Below are 18,329 nucleotides of genomic sequence, written 5' to 3'. Positions count from 1 at the left end.
TACGCATGGGTTGCATTGCTTATATATTCTATTTAAAAAAATATCAAAGGAAACAGAAGGAATTAAAAATCTTGTCAACACTTCTGACAAATTCTTTTACTTTTTACTTTTGTGCTAGTTTAAAATATAGTGCTCAAATTACATTGTGTTTTAGCAAATAATGAATATGATTATTGAGAGCTAAAAATATATTCTGTCCTTATCACAAACATCTTTGTGTAGCCTTGAGTATCATAGATTAGAAAACTTAAGAATGGGAAGCATTAATGCTCCTAAAACTCCTTTCTAATGCTTCTGAGATTACTTCATTTGGAAATAGAAGTTGCTACTTGAGACTAACTTAAAACATTAGCCTATGTTCAGCGAGACTGGTTTTAACCCGGGCTTTTTCAGACCCAGGCCAGTTGGCCTTGGTGAGTTCCCGATAGAACATCCCCCTTGTCTCAGTGTATGGGTGCACCCCTCGCGGTCCTGAGTTCCTTGCTTGTGCTCTCTCTCCTTCTGCTTCTGATTTGGAGCGGTGGGGAAGAGACAGAAATCTTTAATAAATAAATAAATAATAAAAAAATTAAAAAAAACATTAGCCTAGCAGTTTTGTCAGTTATAGATATCACTGTTGCTTCATGGACTAAAATCAGAGTTCCCCTCTTCCTCACATGCCCATTGATGCTTAAGGTTCGGTATAAAGATCAAGGAATGATGATGTAGCTCTGTTGCATTTGGGGGAGCTTTTGGTTCTGTTTTCAGTTATCTGTTGATAGATATTTTTGGAACTTTGAGCTTTCAAATCCTTTACTACCACTGCATAAGAGAGTAGAACTATAGTGTCACCTCTATAATAACTCAAAGAACACAGAACACAGAACACAGTGGTACCCAGCAACAGAGATGGTAAGGAATGATGAGCCTCAGGCTTCATGAGAAACAGAGTAATGAAAAAAAATTGAAGAGCTAATTTCATTCCAGGAGAAATGAAGCACTTGTTCATTACAGAGTTCACGGGAATAAGATCTAGATAAAAGATGGATTTGCTCCAGTTAAAGCCCACCATCTTTTTGCTTCTTTGATGCAATATTTTTCAAAAGTATATTCATGGAAAAAAAAAACAGAAAATTTTCAAATTTTAGAGTTTTTCAAATGAGACCCAATAATAAAATTATATGACTTCTCTTTGCCTAACTTAGACAGGAATGATTTTAGCCAGAATAACATTTGTGATAAAAATATTCAGAGTAATGATATTTAATCACTACTTTTAAACCTCGTCATTGCCATGTGTTCCCCATTTTAGGGTTCCATGTAAGTTGCTAGAAGATGATTAATAAATTGTATTATGGTACCTAATAATTGAAATCATTTTCTATCTATTATAATACACATTATTCAGCAACTAATTTACTAGTAATCCAATTCAAACAGGAAGCAGAAAGTCCTGAGATGTTTTAGTGCTTTCCAACGTAATATCTTTTTTTTTTATTGAGAAAAGGAAAAAAAAAGTTTCTGCCTCCTCCCAGCCTCCCATTTCCCTCCCCCTCCCCCCACTCTTCTCCCCCTCCCCCCACTCCTCTCCCTCTCCCTCTCCTATCCAAAGAGCAGTCAGGGTTCCCTGCCCTGTGGAAAGTCCAAGGTCCTCCCCCCTCGTCCATGTCTAGGAAGGTGAACGTCCAAACTGGCTAGGCTCCCACCAAGCCGGAACATGAAGTAGGATCAAAACCCCGTAGATTTTCAACTTATCTTTAAAGATACCAATAACTTTTCCATAAGAATGGTACTCTTATAGAAACTCTAGTATTAAATGCAATATTATTGATATTAGGTATAGTATTAAGTATTCTATAAGAGTATCATGGGCTAAAAGTATCAAACACTTAGAATGTTATATAGCTTGTGTGAAAAAATGAACATCTATATGAAAGTAAATGCCTCTTTTTCTTTATTTTCTTTTTTTCTTTCTTTTTTTTTTTTTTTAAATTTTCGAGACAGGGTTTCTCTGTAGCTTTTGGTTCCTGTCCTGGAATTAGCTCTTCTAGACCAGGCTGGTCTCAAACTCACAGAGATCCACCTGCCTCTGCCTCCCGAGTGCTGGGATTAAAGGCGTGCGCCACCACCGCCTGGCTGAAATTGAATGCCCCACTTTCTTATGTACTAAACCATTCTCCTGAAGTTTCACTATGAATATTGGACTTCAAACGTTTAAAAATTCTTAAACCACAAACATACTTAATTTAGCATTTCTTTTAATAGCTCTACATAATTAAGTAAATGACCTCCAAATACCATATAAACTGAGTAAATTAATTATCATACTTTTACATGTGATGGAGATGGGGCATAAGAGAACATGAGTCTTTGAATCTTCTAGATCTCTCAATCGTATCACTCACGTATGGGAAGAGACCATATAGTGTTAGTTATATTGATGTGGCATACTATATTAAAAGCGATGGAAATTAAGGGAAAATGAGAATGAGAGATTATGTGCCTTCTGCAATTGGCAGGATGATGAAATTTGAGTGAAGCGTTGAGTCATCTCCCTTCTCAAATATGGTGAGTTTACTCTACCTTTCCCACTTGAATTCCACTAGTTCTATTTCTTCCTGCATCCTTCTCAGAGGCTACAAAGCAGCAGGAGCTGTGAGTGTTCTTGAGAAAACCTGGGATTCTTCATGATTCTAAGTCCTGACTTTTGCCTTGAGACTATCAAGGAAGCTTTGCCTGTGCCCTTTAAAGATGCTTATTTCATTCAGCACAATATACACAATATCAGATCAAGGCCTCTCCTCATATATATGCATATATATCCATGTATTTACATAAGTACACAATATGAAGTACACACACATATATATGTATATTTTTATTTTCCCTCTTTCTGACTTCTAATTTTTCATTTTTCCTCCAATCTCCCTATTGACCTCCCTTACAATCTGTGTAAAATACATCCTACTTACAAATTCATGGTTTTTTTTCTTTTTGTGCAGCACAATAAAATTCAATTAGCTTGCCAATATATATACACAGGGCTGAGACCATGCAGCCCCATTGGTAACCTACCAGTGGTCACATATGGCCTCTAAAATTATTCTCTGCTCCTTAGCATCCATCTACTATCAGAATGTATGCAGCTTGGGACCTTGTGAAACTTCTCGTCCATCCATAGTGGGAGGTTGACTACACTGATCTAGTATAGGTCACACCCACCCTTCCACCCCATCTGTGTGTGTGGTGATATATATGTAGTAATTATATAGATGCCTCATATAGAAACGGATGAGCACTCATAGTGGGTTATTCACAATATTTTAGCCAATTATGCGTATTTACATTAGCTACTACCCACTGCAAAAGAAACTTCTCTCACTGAAGTTAAGTGTAACACGCATTTCCAGGTATAAGCATGGATATAGAGCTAGAAGTTTGACAATATTACCACGTAGCCAAACAATCACAGTAATTTCATCCCTAGGGACTGGGAATCTTGGAGGCACGGGATTTTGAGCAGTCTTACATTACCAAGTATGCATTTCTTCTTGTTTAGCAGGACTCAAATACGATTAGAGGATGATTGTTTTCCCCATCAATGCTGTGCCACTATTGCACACATAGGAATATCTTACCAGAAAAACTGATATTATAGCATGTGACACCCACCACTGGGTAAGATCACTGATGTCTTCCCACCGACAGCCTTTATAAAATCTTCCAGGCTTTTGAAAGCTAGCCAGCCAGGAGGAAGTTTCCTTGCCAATTAAAATTCATTTTGTTTGTGTCTTGTAGCCAAATGTGTAGGGTTTTCAGAAGCACAGCCTTGCCGTCCATTTATAGTTGCTAACAAATAGCAATTCCAATAGCCTGCACTGTTTGCAGAGAGGTCTCTGTGGTCGCTCTGGCCAATAACTCAAATGGAAATATTTAATATCTGGCACTGACTATGTTTTAAAGATTTTCTTTTTATTTAATTTTTGAGTGTTTTGCATGAATTTGTATATGTACAACACATGCCTCCCTGTTGCCATTAGAGGCTAGAAGAGAGAGGCAGATTTCACTAGAACCAGAGTTACAGATGGCTGTGTGCCACCATGGGGGTGCTAGGAACTGAACCCTGAACCTCTGCAAAAGCAGTAAGGAACTCTTCACTACTGAGCCATCTGTCTAGCCCTGCCATTGATGTTTTTTGTTTATTTCCTTGACTGTTTGTGGGAGGTGTTATAAGATAGTAGTTTTCCATATGGAGTTTTCATGCTCTGTTTATTTTGTTTAATCTACCCCCCAACACACCCAACCCACACCCTCAGCTCCCCAATCCTCCACGTCCTTTCTTACTCAAACTTCCTCCTACAGGACTCTTTTCTTTATTCTCATTTTAGTTCTGCTGTACTGTTCCTTGTCCCTTAACTGCTCTCCATATAGCAGCTCATTTCCTACTTGCTGGGTTCCACAGATGCTCCAAGTAAAACATAAAACTCGAGGTTTGAGGCTCAGAGCCACATATGAGAGAACATGTGGCATTTGTATTTCTGGGTCTATGTTGCCTCGCTCAGTATTTTTTACAGTTCTCTCCATTTGCCTGCAAAATTTGTAATCCCATTTCTCTTTAAAGCTGAGTAAAACTTCATCGTGTATAAGTTCCGTAGTTTGTTATTTTCATCAGTTGATAGGCACCTGGGCTGTTTGCAATTCCTAGCTATTTATAATGTTGAGAAGCAATGAAAATGAGTGTTTGAATGTTTTTGTAATAGGTTATAGAGTCTTTAGATATGTGCCTACACCTGGGATGTGAAGTAGATCTTTTCTAACATGGAAGAAACCTCTAGACAGATTTCCAAACTGGCTTCAACTAATTTATACTCTCACCAACATCATACGAGGTCTCACATTTCACAACATCTGTGCCACCATCTGTTGTCATTCTTGATGTCATTGTAGGATGATGGCCGTACTGACTGAGGTGAAATGGAATCTTATAGCAGTTTTAATCTACATTTCCCTGACAGTTGAGGATACTAAAGATTTTAAATAGTGTTTCATTGCATCCATATTCATTCTGTTGTAGACCGATTTAATTGAGCTTTTGATTTTCTTGATGTTTAGTTTTTGAAATCTTTATGCATTCTAGATACTAATCCTCTGCAACATGTAGGGCTCCCAGATAATTTCTCAAACTGGCAGTTTCCTTGGTTATGTGGAAGTGATGAAGTTCTCTCTCTCTCTCTTTGTCTCTCTCTCTCTCTCTCTCTCTCTCTCTCTCTCTCTCTCTCTCGTGCTTCTGGGGTCATATTTAAAAATATCTCCTGGTGCCAATAAAGCATAGTGATTTTTATCTCCAGCAGATTCAGAGCAGTTGGTTTTCTGTTGAGCTACTTAGTTGCAGTTCAGTTTTGTTCAAGGAGAGAGATAGGGATCTAGATTTGTTCTTCACGTGCAATTTTTCTAGCACCATGTTGAAGATGCGTCTTCCTCTAATGTATATTTTTGGCATTTTTGTCAAAAGTAGGTAGGCATAGTTGTATATATTCCTATCTGGGTTTTCTATTCTATTACTTTGAGGCATGTATCTGTTTTTGTGCAAGTGCTATGGTGATTTTATTACTCTCATTCTTTATAGTTTTAGATCAGTTGTAGTGATACCTTTATTTTTGTTCAGAATTGCTTTTGTTATCCTTTTGTACTTCTATATATTTCAAAATTTTTTTCTCTATCTGTAAAAAGAAATCCTGGACTTTCATGGAATTTATAGATTGCTTTTGGTAGGGTAGTTATTTGCATAATATTAATTCTTCCATTCTATGGGCATAGAGGGGTTTTCTACTTTTCTAGCATCTTCTCAATTTTGTTAAGGTTTCAAAGTCTCCATTGCAGAAATCTTTCATTTCCTTGGTTATGCCTTATATTTTTACTTTTCTTTTAGTGGCTATACTAAATGGAATTCTTTCCATAACTTTTTTAATGTTTTTCATTGATATATATATAAAGACAACTAATTTTGTGTGTTAATTTTGTATCCTATCTACATACTGTAATAATTTATCGGCTCTATGAGTGCTTTTTACAGGTGGGTTATTTGCAGTATGTTATATAGAGAATCATATCATCTTTNTGACATTTTTCCTATTTTTACCATTTATTTATTTATTTATTTATTTATTTATTATTTATCTTTTCTTTAAGTAAACTCTACTTAAGAGTTAATGCATTATATTGAGTATGAATAAAGAGAGTGGACAACCCTGGGTTAATCATAATTTTAGTGGGGATGCATTTAGTACAATAATGGACAAATGTTCATCATTCATACCCTTTATTATATTGAGATATGTTCCCTCCATCTCTGGTCCATTCAGGACTTTGATCATGAGGTGATATTAGATTCTGTTAAAGGCCTTTTCTGTATCTATTGAAATAATAATATGATTTCTGTTAGTATATTTATATGATGTATTGTTTTTATTAATTTATACCTGTTAAACTGTCCTTGCATTTTTAGTCCATTTTAATCAGATGATATCTTGAATTCATCTTTCTAATTGCTATGTTCATCAGGGATACCATTCTGTAGTTTTGTGTCTAAATGTATTTATTTAGCTTTGATATAAGGATTTAACTGGCTTCATCCATTAAAAAAAAAAACCAGTTTAGAAGCATGCCTTCTTTTTCTTTTTAGTGGAGTAATTTGATTAGTATTGGTATCACTTAACCTTTGAAGATCTGGTAAAGTTCTACAGTAAATAAGTCTGGGCCTTTTTTTTTTTTTCTTTTTCTTTTGAGACTCATTAGTGTAGCTTTAATTTTGTTGTTTTCTCCAATGTTGCAAATGAGACTTTGGGTGACTGCCCAGGAAGCCAGTTGTCTCTGCCATTTGTTGCACATTTTAGAAGTTGCTTGATTGCCCGTCCTGCTTACTCAAGTAATATTATTTCCCTTCTCGGACCTTTGATGAGGTTGAAAACTTGATAGTTGCAGTTACTTTTCTCTTATGACTTGGCCAAGTTATTTATATACAAGACTTAAACTCATTAGGATATGATAATTATTGAAACATTTATCATATGTTTCTTGCTTAATATTGTTTCTGCTGGTTGTAATTCTAATTTTTGTTTCTGATATTTGTTCTTATTGCATATAACTTTGTATTAGGCTATTAGGCTTAGAACTTTCTTATTTAAACAAAAGGGGGAGGTGCTGTAGGAATTCCTACCACCAGTAGCCTTTAAGTTACCTGCGACATATATATGCATACACACACACACACACACACACATATATATAAATTTAATTTTATGGTATTTGGAAAGAATTCCTCCTATTGAGTGGGCCTTAAGCTCAACTTGATGAGTTGGTTACTCCCAGGATAGAAGTGATACTGTTGCACCTCAGAGGATCTCTTGTCATTCTCATCAGTTGTTTCTCATAGATTCTACAACTGCATATAGGACTATTGATTACTTTTTATAAATTGTTACCTTGTGTAAGTCTTTCTGGTTCTGTGAGAGCTATTCTTCAGGGAGGAGACATCCAGAACACTTCCAACTTGTTTCTGAATTATGTAATGTCTTCAGTAGTAATATCTCACCTTCAATTTCTGAGAGGCAATCAAGAGCAATGGTGATAGCATATATTGTTTGGGGAGTTTCTTAGACTTCTGATCAAGAACTTGAAAGGCAAGTTGAAGAACCTTTATCAAGTCTCAGGGCACAGTGGTAGTAATATTTTTATTTGAAAGCTAAAATTTGTTCTATATTATATATGTGTCAGCAGTTGACTGTCCCTCTCTTAATTCTGTGGTGTCAGGGTTAGCTTGCTTTATTTCTCCACTCCTTGTCTTATTTTGACACATTGGATTGCAGTGCAACAAATGGTATAAATCTTAAGATATATTATTATGTTTATGTTCTTGTGCTCCTGCATTTTGACATGAAAAGAACATGCCTTAAACATAGATGCATTTTAAAGAAGATCAGAGGCCTGTGGAATGATCTGAACTAGGTCATGCAGTGGAGTCAAAATGAATATAGCCTAAGTGATATCAGCACAAACTTCAAGACATCCAGCTAATGCCTGGCAGCTTGTCACAAGGCACTGCCTTTGCAGGTAATTTTAATACATAGGTATTATAAGGAGCACTAATTTATTTTTCTATTCCTTTTTTAAAAATTTTTTTCAAAAGATATTGGTGATTGGCTAGAAAAGTCTTATTACTTCAATTACCACAATGAAAATGTTAGAAGTGTCACCCCATTAATAAATTATTAAATCATAGAGGAATGAACAAGAGGATAATATGTCATGTTGACTCTTTGTTTTTATGGGTTCTCTTAGATATTCCTTCTATGATATTTGCATTGTATACATGCATTAAAATTTAAGTTTCTGTAGAATTACATATTCCTCTTCTAACAAAACCCACGGCTAATCAATAAAATTTAAAATAACAGGTAGAAAATATTTAGCTGAGCCTATATGGATGCTATCAGTTCAACAATAGTCTGTCTACCATCTGGGAATCAAGCAAATTTTGGGGATAACAATAAACTGCACAGAAAATCAAACGGTAAAGATTGAAGTCCTCTTAAATATCACTCAGTGTTTTTCAAAGCAGTGTGCCATTTATTTCCATAAACACATTTGGTACAACATTCTTGCAGCCTCCAAACCTTTGACCATTCAAAACAGGATGTTATTCTATTACATCTGCTGCCAGAGAGACTGGAAGGGCAATAGTCTTAAAGGAAGTGTAAACCTTTTTTATTTAGCTAAATGAAGTGTGAACTAGCATTGCTATATTAAAGAAGCCAGTACACATCACACACACTCACACACACACACACACACACACACATTTTGGTTCTGGCTGAAAAATGGGAGAAATTGGAGTACTCACATGCAGAGCTATATTTCAGTTGTAAAAGGAACGTATAGCTCAAAACTGAGCACTCTATCAAAATTAACTGATTTTATTTTTAAAGTAATTCTATAACCCCTATCAAACAATAAAATATACACTGATTTTGAGTGTTGAAAGACCATTTTCTCAGACAGAGATGTAAGACCCTGAAACAAGCCTAATGATTTGAGAATAGAACCAACACCAAGCTTGCCTTTCTAACGCTGGAGCAAGAAGCTAGAAATCAATAGCAAGAGGCACCTTCAAAAATTAGACTATTTCTGAATGCAAAGAAACCTATTTACGTCCTGTATGACTTTTAATAGAACTGTGATGAAAGGAAGTCACGTAATTTGTAAAAGTAATACAGAAATGGCAGAAGGAAAAATTTAAACACCCTTTCATATTTATCAAATAAAAATTCTTTTTCACATTCTTTACTGTGAAATAGGACACTTGTCATCAAAACTATTTAGACTTTTGAAAGTGTTACAAGTCTAAATCTCATGGTGTGTGTAGCATAGTAAGAAGCAATTAAATTGTTCTATTTTGTAAGTTATCCACTCATTATTAATTCAGTTTTTCTTGTGTAATTATGAAAATCATTTGTGGTATTCAAAGAAGGGCTGGCATACTCCATGGAGGCCAATAGCAGACCCAGAAGTACTCCCTAATGTTGAAAGGTGTCACAGAGCTCAATGAGGGGAAGGAGAAAGAAAATAAACATAGAACCAAGCTGCAAGAGGTGATGGTGACAAGCAAGTCGAGCAAGACAGAGAAACTTGAGTAGACAAATGTGTGCATTCCCAGGTGTCAGAGACCAACTTCAAGAAAAATACCACTTACCAGTGTATGAGAATGGGGATTAGAAAAATAGTAAAGAATATGAAGATGCAAGTGAAAATGATGAAACAGAAAACATAGGATAGTCCCAGGAGGGAGTTCCAGCAAATACTGAAATTGCCTCCATTTTATTTCCATTTTCTTAAAATACCCAGACCCCTAGATGTAGGAGTAAGATAAATTTTGCATTAACATGATACAAGGAAATGAACATACCAGTTGAAGAGTGAGGGCTACATTCTTAGTTAAACATTCTGTTGGTAGTACGTGGCAAGTAACACACCCCAGACTAAGACATTCTGTAGGCAAATCTGGGTGGCATTCATACTTCTCTCTCTACGGGAGTAGGAGCTTAGATGGAACCTTAGACTTTTATTAAGTGTAGAAGTACATCTACTTCTCTATTCCTGAAATACAAGATCTTGTTAGCAGCCACATCTGTTGACAATAACCTTGAGAGAGCAGAACTCTGTGACCTAAGTCTGGGTGGGACCTTCGTTTGAGGTTGGAATAGACAATAACATTGAAGGAACAGATGATCCAACTCTCTGACCTGTGGTCTGGGTAGACTGACAACAGCTTTGAGCCAGCTGAAACTCTCTGATCTTCAGACGAGGTGGAAACGGTCTCACATTTTAGGCCTCCACACCAGTTATCCACTGAGAAGATGCAGGAACAATGGCAAATCCAAAGAATCTCAAAGAAGTCACCAGAAACCCACAACACACAGTAGAGACCTTCATCTGAAAGGTGGGTACGCTCAGAGAACGACTCCACCGTATTCTCACAGTCAGTAGGACCCAGGGAATAACCAGCAAGGCTACATTCCTGGGTGGCAAAGGCCAAACCTGTGTTTTACCCATTGCTTTTAGAAAGTTCTGCACTGTCCCTGTGCATCTGCTGACATCAAGCTCTCAGAAACTGTCCTGGCACGACCACATGACAAATTCTAGGACAGGAAGCTCCTCCCAGCATTCTACCACCAGACCACCACAGGAGGCATGAATACACAGTGGTACTCCATCTGGGCCAGGAGACCACACAGCTTGTATAACAGAAAAGCCACCTAAGGCAATATTGGAGCAGTCTGCTCTCCTTCTGAGGGTCACACATTCTTTGTATTCGCGTAACTTCATCTCTGTGAGAATGAAGTACGGCTTTGAATACTACAATTTCTGATTGAACTAAACACATGTAAAGGCATGGTTCTTTTTGCTGCCTCCTCTCTTTCCACAGCTCAACAGTTACCAGGAATGTGCTTAGTCTCCTCCCATACTGACCACCTCTAAACATGGAACACTTACATGTTTAATTTTGAACCTTGCTACTGCTTGGAAAATACCATCTGCCCTCAAGTACCAGATCATACTACTTGGAAAACAGGTCATTTGGTTTTACCAAGAGTAGCCAAAAATGTGTCTCAAGCAGCAGCTATTGTGCTGTCCTATTTATTGGCTCTTTCTTGTTTTTCATTTTTCTCCTTGTTTTTTTTTTTTTTCTATCCCTTTATTTGGGCTCCAGAGTATTTGAGAATACTGCCCACCCAGGCTATGACAGGCTTCAGTTCGATCGCTAGCTGGAAACATGAAGAAAATCCACAGTGATGGAAACCTTTTCAAGTTGAACTTCTGTCAAGCAATTGCAGGAGCTTGTGGTTTTGTGGTAAAATTCGTCAAAGAAGTTGTGGAAGTGGCTAAGTGCTGTAAGTTGAAATGGCTACAACAGGGTCCACAGGGCTGTGTGAAGGATGTCTCCTTCGTACCCATCAGTTTTTGATCTCCTCTGAAGTCCACAAAGGACTGTCCATTGTCTGACAACCAATGTAACATGTCAAATTTTCATTTTATAAATTTGATTGTTGCCTGTGAAATAAAGAAGACTCTTTGCTATTCAAAGCTATGGTTTCCTGATAGAAATTATTTTTCAGGGAAAGTTCATTTAATCAAACTGCCACATAAGTTTTATTAGAAGTTCTCTTTGAGGCATTGGATAAATATGAGCAAAGACGAATTCTGAGGGAAGGGTGTAGGACACATGTTGATTTATAGTTAAAATGGAGAAAAACAATTAAAATAAACCCAAACAAATATAAACAGAAAAGTGACATATCTGATTTTTTAAGTGACCATGTTAAGTTACATTATGACAAAAAGCTCATTAATTAGAGCACACAAATCGTTTAGCACAGTAAAAGAGCAAAAAGCAATGGTATGCTATTCTCTTGAGAGAGAGAGAAAGAGAGAGAGAGAGAGAATTTTCCTGAATAATAATTTTTTTTCAGCAGCAGCATCATCACAAAATTGACATTTTATATAGGAAGAAAGAGTTGCACTCATTTCAATAAAAGGATAAATAAAATAAATTGAGATGAGTAGTGTGGTAATGGTAATTTTCATTGTTTGGTTGATAGAGTATACAGAGAATGTTGAGTGCAGACAATAGGAAAATAGGGCTGAACAGACAACTTTTTAAAAAGGTGAATATTTTAAACACTGCAAGTAAACAAATACACACACATATAATGACATATCTAAACTTTTAAATGAAATATATGTTATACATTTGTAATTCAGACATTTATGAATATAACACACATCCATATATTATATATGCACACATATATGTAATATATGCATCTTCATTATCTTTCCAGACCTATGCTGCTGAGCTTTAGCTCAAACCATCCTTAACCTTTATAACTTCTGCTTCAACCATGGTTATTTTTTTGCTTCTCAATCTTAATATCTCCTTGACAGTCTTGAAATGTATATATATACACATACAGAAATACATATACACACATGTCCCCTACCTAGATAGCAGGTCTACCTCATCCTTCTAATTTCAGGTTTCCTGATGAAGCTGTTTTATGTTAGCAGTGAATGTTAGATGTTTCTGTTAAACATCATCATTCAGTGGTCAATTTCATGGCATTATTTACATGTTCATTTCTATTGCACTCGAGTACTTTGGTTTAAGGAAAACAGGAAATACTCCTTTCCACTGAAGCAGGGATCTTGATTTGTTTTCTTTTCTATTCCAAGTATCATTATTTATACAGATCAACTGCTTATTTTTCTTTATACATACATATTTATTTATTATTTATACAGATCAATATATGCCAGTAGGTAGGCTGATTCGCATGATTGGTCTTTTTCAGTTTTACTTTTATTTTTGTTTATCAGTATATGTGCATACTTATGTGCCCGGTGTATTTATGCCTTGTCTTGTTGCCTATGAAGGCCAGAAGAGGGCAACGGCTCCCCTTGAATTAGCGTTAGAAAGAGTTGTGATATTCCTATGTGGAGAGCTGAATCCTGGTCCTTTGCAAAAGCAGCAAGGGCTTCTAACCACTAAGCCATTTCTCCGGTGCCTGATGAGTCTTGAAGTCTTTCTTAATAAATACGTCCACCATTGTAGAGTCAATATAAAAACAATTTTGACCTAATTGAGTCTCTGCTGGAAGTGAGTGCTTGGTAATGTAATTACACATTCAATAGGAAAGACTTGTGCCCTCATGTTAGTAGCCTTTTCTGATTCCAGTGGTCCTGCTTGAATAGTAGCATAAGTTTAACAGCTTTTGAAGACTAACGATTTTCAGTGCAATTGAATTGCCGTCTTTAGAATGGTCCTCACAGATCCGAATGAAGTTTACATAGCTATTTTATATACTTACTTATACCATATACTTACTTAGGGTTTAACTATATTTCTAAAATCTGCTACTCAATCCACTGCATGTTTTTAGATGAGGATTCCTTGAACGATTACTTATTTCCTTTCTGAGATAAAAAAAATAAAGTGCTGGAAAACTATTAAAATGATTCAGAGGAGTATCAGCTATCAATATCTTCAAAAACTTTGAAAGTTCTTGTTTTATCTTCTATGATTACTAAGTTCACATCATTTTTCTGTTTTTGTATTCTTTTGCCTTAGATCTAGTGTGCAAACTAGCTTTTAAATGTTATTACATTCGATATATTCCAAAAATTACAAAAATTCTGCTTTTAATTCATCATTCTGTTCCTGTAAATTTCTCCCTATTCAAATGTGGTGGGAGATAAAGTGGGTGAGGGATCATGTTTGTGACTCTGCACAGAAGAAATAGTGCCTTTATGAACTTCATACAAAATGGGTTCATCAGAATTGAGGAAAAGTCCATTCTATGCCAATAGGGCCAACACTCCAGAGGGTTGTAGAGGGAGAACACAAACTCGGGATGAGTCCTAAATACTTTGGCTCAAAAAGAAGAAGCACAGAACAATGGAAAACCTAATTTTAGTTTTGATATTTGCGGATGAGCTTTACATTCAGAAGAGCTCACTTACAGTTCAATACAGGAATATAAGCCTATGTTCATACAGTTTGTTTGAAAGCTTTTGTGCTTCAGTTCTTCAGTTTTACTCCTATGTATATCCGCATCATAACTGATCTGTGTCACCTTTCTGATAAATGTTTACCTTATATGGTTATAATTATGCACTATGGGGGATCCTTATCCTTCTGTTCAGTTGCTTGTGATTTCCACCAATACCAGAATCCCAGGCCAGCTTCCATTTTCAACCCTTGCCTTATTCCTATATACAACTATCCCTTAGGCTACCTATTTTCATCTAATGTGATAATTACAGTTACCAAAACTTAGGCTTAAATGAAAAAAATATTAATACCATGTTTCTATGTTCTGGGAATTTATTCAAAATGTTCCAAATTTATGGAGTACTTTCCTGACAGATGAGTGTGTTTTTAAATTTTACCATCTTTTATACTGGGCTGTTGTGGCACACACCTTTAATCCTAGCAGAAGGCAGAGGGAGGCAGAACTCGGAGTTTGAGGCCAGCCTGGTCTGTGAAGTCAGTTCCAGGATAGCCAGAAAAACGCAGAGAACCCTGTCTCAAAAAGCAAAACAAAAACAAAACAACAGAAACTTATGATTTTTTCGGTCTTTTTTTTTTTTCTTTTCAATACCTAATGTTAGTAATCCCAAGTGGGAATTTACTGAAGTACAAAGAAAAGAACTGGGATTTAGAAGCTGAAAAGATCTGGTATTGAATTTGGGCCCTTTCAGCTACCATACTTGAAGTTTTATGATAACTATCTCAACATTTCTTTCTAGTCCTGTTGATTCAATCATAAAAATGCAATTAATAATTTTAATAGAATAATTTATGCTGTAAAAATATGCAAAATCTTAAAGGTAGTCAAAAATTACTGTTAATTTTGTAGATCAAATTTCCTAAAATGGTAGTAAAATAATCCAAGCAAGGAAAGAGACTGTATGACATCTAAGTATGATAATGGCTAGTGTAATATTTATTCACATTAATAATCCATTTGTATATATAAGACATTTTCTTAATTTATATTTTTGGAGGGTGGTGATTTTTCCAGACAGGGTTTCTCTTTGTAGCCCTGACTGTCCTGAAATGCATTCTGTAGACCAAGCTGACCTTGAACACGTCCAGATCCTACTGCCTCTACTACCCAAGTGTTGGGATTAAAGGCATGCACCACCACTACCAGTCTATTTTCTTAATTTCTCTACTGCTAATTCCATGAGTGTTAGATTTCCTGACATACTGACATGGATTTTATACTAGCATGGACTTCTGCTTCTCTTCTTTCTGTCTTTTCCATGTAAAGATAAAATGAAGGCATAAAGACAGGTGGTGTGTGTTTCTCTTCTTCACAATTCCAACAAAGTCAACAAAATCATCTCTTCCCCCTTCCCAGGGAAAGTCTGAATATCAATAATACAATGTCTCATAAATAAATCCATTTGAAAATGTAAATGCAAGGGACTGTAATTTACCATTTCTCAAATTAAGATGTAGAAATTACTTATAAGAAGCCTGAACTAATAGGCCAACAAGTTTATAATTAATGTATGCCTCTGTGTGTTTTCTATGGGACTGAATGGCTGCAAGACCAGGAAGTACAGAAACCTCAGTCAGGAAAATTTCATCTTCCTTAAGCTACTACCTTTCACTGTTTCTTCCAGACCTTATTTTCCAAAAGTTACTTACAATCTTATTATTGAAGCATTGGTTTGAACTGTCACAACAAACCCCTTTGTTACTTCTTGTTGTTCTCTATTTTTACCTGTAGAATACTTGATGATAAAGGCAAGGTCTTCATTGGTTATACAGCATCCTTAAAATTTTAGGCAATGATGCATCTGTTTCAGGTGAGTGTCAGAGTTTAAAGAAGGAAGGATAAGATTAAACACATGGGTTTTCTTGAATAGTAAAATCTGTTTGGAAAACTAAGAAGAGTATCTCACAAAATCTGTTTTTACACCCTACAACATGATGTGACTCACAATGATTACCTGGATCAATTATATTCTCTTGATATGGTAAATAAATTATCAGTGCAGAGAGATGGATGGGGAAATTCACAGGTGTCAAATTATAAAAGGGCACAAATGAGATATTGGAGATGCTCTGATGGAACCAATAGTATTCAGAATATAGGATTAAGGAGAAATTAAACATGGTTAAGTCAACTATGAAGCCAAAAAGAATAAAAATAAACACATAATCACTATATATTGAGCAGGAATGTGGGATAAATAAGAATAATGTGAGGAATAGACACATAAATCTGCAAATAGTAACCGAGTATCTTGGAACAGTTAAAAGCCAAGAAAGAAATGGCCCTGGTCAAGACATTTGTGTTGATTTTAATTCAGAACTATGGTCATATGAAGAAGGATGCTAAAAAGAAATTTCACACTAGCTCAGAATGAAGGCAAAGGTGTAATTCACAAACAATCCAACACCAGTTTGGAATTATGATTTATAGAATGGTTATTTATTTAAAGGGGAAAAAACTTACAGATCACCATCCCAGACAACAGTCCTCTACGCAATCAGGAAGGGAGTCTAGTCGCCTGAAGCAGAACAGGAAGTAAGAGAGAGAGGAGAGGGAAGTGGCCTCTTTTTTAAAGGGAGAGAGACCACGCCCCAATGGGCTGGCATCTCAGCAGCTATTGACTGGAGGAGCAGAAGGACCTCCTGCAACACGTAGACTCACAGATCACAATCCTCTGCTGGAAAGGGGAACAGCAACCGAATTCTGCAGCTGGAAAAGAGGCCAGATGCTCTTTGCATGAGCATATATAGTATAAGAGGCCATGCCCAACTGGGCAGGTAACTTAAAGATTACTGGCAGTAGGAATTCCTACAGCAATCATATTTATGTCCAAGCATCTGGTTTGTAGTTTTTATTGCAGACCTACACAATTGTATACTTGGGATAAATGATTTTCTATTTGACACAGGTTAACTGTGTTCTTTTGAAATTGTTTAATAACTTCTATTCTTCATGTACTTGAAAAGAGAGATGGAAAAATTTTAGACATTTAGTTCATCCATTAACATTAGATCCTCAGTATTATTATCAATTCCTAACACCTACATCACCTTATAACTGAGAAGACTTTCCAGGTGATGTGTGAAAATTAATAATGCATCCAATTTTTGCCTATGTAATTAGGCAATTAAATTTAGCAAGCTTGCTTCGAGTGCTTATTAAATACATGGCATTATGTTAAGTATTTATAGGAATAGTCTCACTTTTTTTTTTCAGAATCCTATCAAGGGTAAAGGTATACAATGAGATGAATAATAATGTCCTAAAAATTCAATAAAGTAGAAATACAAGCATAAAGCAAGAGACAGGGATCATCTTAAATCAAAGTTGAAATATATGAAGAAATTGGGTTGAATTATTATCCTGGTGTATACTATAAAACACAACCTTTTTAAAAATATTTAAACCATAAAATACCAACAAACAGACAAAAATTTTGGATGGTGATGGCGCACTCTTTTAATCCCAGCACCTAGGAGTCAGAGACAGGAAGATCTCTCTGAGTTTGAGGCCAACCTGGTCTACAAAGAGCTACTTCCAGGATAGGCTCCAAAGCGACAGAGAAATCGTGTCTAGAAAAATCAAAACAAAACAAAACAAAAAGCTGAAAATATCTAATATTTAATGATTACTTAGCTCATGTAACTACTCAGTCTTTGTCATGTGATAAAGTACTCTGACAACCAGAATTTAATGAGAATGATCTATTTTAGCTCCCAGTTCCAGGGTACCACCTCCTGTGGCATGAAAACAAATGTATATCTGCTAGTGTTCCACTTCCCATCTACCTTCTTATATAGTTCAAGATCTCGTCTCTAGGAAATGGCACCACCCACAAGGGACTATCAAGGTCTTCTTTTGAGCATCTTTATTCCTTACTATTCTTATTTCTGTCAACAGTCACTTGATTTAACTACATAACATGCTAGTGATAATATTTATTATTGTTTTTACAGTTACAGACATGGAAATGGGAACACACTCCCCTTTGTTTCCAGCCTTTCTTACCATGTTCCCCCCCCCAATTTGGTTTCAATGATTGTCTCTGCCTGATAATGCTTCTTCTAATGATTAGAATTTTGTCAACTTGAAATAAGTTATAGTTATATAAGAAGAGGAACTTCAACTGAGAAAATGTGTCTATCAGATTGCCTTAGAGAAGTCTGTGGGAACATTTTCTTGATTAATGAATATGAAGGTAGAACAATATTTTCAAAAAATCTA

General features: G+C 35.9%; 1 long non-coding RNA gene across 2 annotated transcripts in view; it reads left to right on the top strand.

The window, feature by feature from the left end:
• The window catches only part of LOC126500274 (uncharacterized), a 243,430-nt gene extending 231,900 nt beyond the window's left edge, over positions 1-11,530 (top strand). For both annotated transcript variants that reach the window (XR_007591289.1, XR_007591290.1), the window contains one exon: positions 11,246-11,530. This is a non-coding gene — a long non-coding RNA (uncharacterized lncRNA). The remainder of the gene's footprint in view (positions 1-11,245) is intronic.
• Positions 11,531-18,329: the final 6,799 nt, after the last annotated feature.

The sequence above is a fragment of the Alexandromys fortis genome, unplaced genomic scaffold (assembly GCF_014885135.2).
Source record: "Alexandromys fortis isolate MF-2015 unplaced genomic scaffold, M_Fortis_MF-2015_v1.1 scaffold_33, whole genome shotgun sequence".
NCBI classification, from domain to species: domain Eukaryota; kingdom Metazoa; phylum Chordata; class Mammalia; order Rodentia; family Cricetidae; genus Alexandromys; species Alexandromys fortis.
The sequence above is the reverse complement of the archived record's forward strand: the minus strand, read 5'-3'. Positions and strand labels throughout refer to the sequence as shown.